This window comes from Elephantulus edwardii, unplaced genomic scaffold, assembly GCF_000299155.1.
Source record: "Elephantulus edwardii isolate Elephantulus edwardi_28Jun2011 unplaced genomic scaffold, EleEdw1.0 scaffold00081, whole genome shotgun sequence".
Taxonomy (NCBI): domain Eukaryota; kingdom Metazoa; phylum Chordata; class Mammalia; order Macroscelidea; family Macroscelididae; genus Elephantulus; species Elephantulus edwardii.
In genome coordinates this window covers 3358612-3360707 of record NW_006399831.1, presented here as the reverse complement: position 1 = coordinate 3360707, position 2096 = coordinate 3358612, and positions in this window count along the sequence as shown.

Sequence of the window (2096 nt, the reverse complement as noted above, 5' to 3'; positions counted from 1 at the left end):
AAAGTATGTCAGACGAAGCCCCAGAATCCTTGCCTCCAAGGAGTAGAAAAGTTCTACTAACTTTTCCATTGGTAAATCAATCAAACATACAACAAATACACATTAATGAGTGACTTGCATGCAAAAATTGAGAATAAGGTAGAACGCTCAGTGTGGAAAAAAATGGACTTGGTGACAGAAATGAGGCTGGAGATAATATGACAGAATTTTATACAATCAATGATTTATTTATTATAAATAACTTTTACAAGAAAAACAAACTGCTGCTGTACACATGGACCCTACCTAATCCTCCACACAGCAATCAGATTGATTACATCTATGGAAATAATCCTTGGAAAAGCTCACTATCAGCTGTGAAATCTAGACCTAGTGCTAATTGTGGAACAGACCATCAACTACCCATATGCAAGTTAACACTGAAGCTAAAGTAAATAAAAATAAATCCACAAAAACCAGAATTTGACCTTAAGACTATCCCATCTGAATTTTAAAACCATCTCAGTAACAGGTTTGAAGTCTTACACAGTAATGAACAAAGTGGGATAATATCAAGTGGGGCTGGAGAACATTATGCGGAGTGAACTCAGTCACACAAGGATAAATATTGTATAAAACCATTATTGTAGAATGAGCATAAGGATCCATGAGGGGTGGGAGAAGTTGGAATCAGAGTGATGAGGATGTTCAGGGGCAGAGGGGGATTAATCATGAGATTGTACAATTTGTTTGATGAATGGATGAGGGAAATTGAAAGAATTTGTTCTTGAAAACAATGTATTGGAATTTTAGAAGTAAACTAGTAGAAAATTTTTAAAAAAATATGTATCATCCATGAAGAATACAAAGGTTCTTACAAAGAAGAAGAAGAAAAGACCAAGATGGATGCAAGAAGAGACTCTGGATATTTCACTAAAAAGTCAAGAACCGAAAGCAAAGGGAAAAAATCAGGAAGTTAAGGAGCTGAACAGAAGATTTCAAAGGGCAGCTTGGGAAGACAAAGTATATTATAATGAAATGTGCAAAGAGACAGAGTCAGAATATCAAAAGGTACAAACTCACCTGGCATTTCTTAAGCTTAAGGAACTTAAGAACAAATTCAAGCGTCATGTTACAATTCTTAAGGATGCTGTGGTCAGAATACAGAATGATCCAGAATGCACCAACAGAAGATGGAAGGAGTACACAGGATCCCTGTACCAAACAGAACTGGTTGGCACGGAAGAATTTAACAAAACAACATATGATCAAGAGTCAGTTGTGTTGAAGGAGGAAGTTCAAGCTGTTCTAAAGAAATTGGCAAAAAAATAAGGCCCCAGGAATTGATGGCATACCAATTCACATATCTCAACAAACAGATGCAGCCCTGGATATGCTCACCAGAGTGTGCCAAGAAATTTGGAGGGCAACTACATGGCTGTCTGGCTAGTCCCATTCAAAAAAGAAAAAAAATTCAATAGAGTGTAGAAATTACTTATCTAAGAATGTTGTTGTCATTATTTGCCATCAAGTCATCTGCAACTCAGAGGAACCCTATGTCTAATAGCTCTGAACCCTACCCTATCCTGAGCCAGACTCACTGACTCTGACACACCTACCCCAGTTATTTTGTCCATCCATCTCATCAGGAGTCTTCCACTCCAGAACTGTCCCTCCATCCTCCAAGTATGATGATTTTTTACAAGGATTATTCTCTTCTGCCCACATGCCCAAAGCATATGAGATTGAGCTTCAAAATCCTTGCCTCCAAGGAGTAGCTTGATTTCTCCCTCTCCAGGACAGGCTTGTTTGTTCTCTTGGCAGTCCATGCTATGTTCAATAGTCTTCTTTAGCACCATAATTCAAAGGCATTGATTCTTCTGTTATCCTTAGTCACTGTCCAGCTCTCTATACATACCAGATAATTTGAAAGAGCATGGCTTGAATTAAGTGGATCTTAGTCTCTAAACTGACATTGTTTTTCTTTAGCACTCTGGAGAGTTCCCTGACAGTAGATTTCTCTAATGCAATTTCTCTTTAATTTCTTACTGCTAGAGCCAAGAATGTTGATAGTGGAGCTGAGAAAGCTAAAATTGTTAACAATCACAATCTCTTCT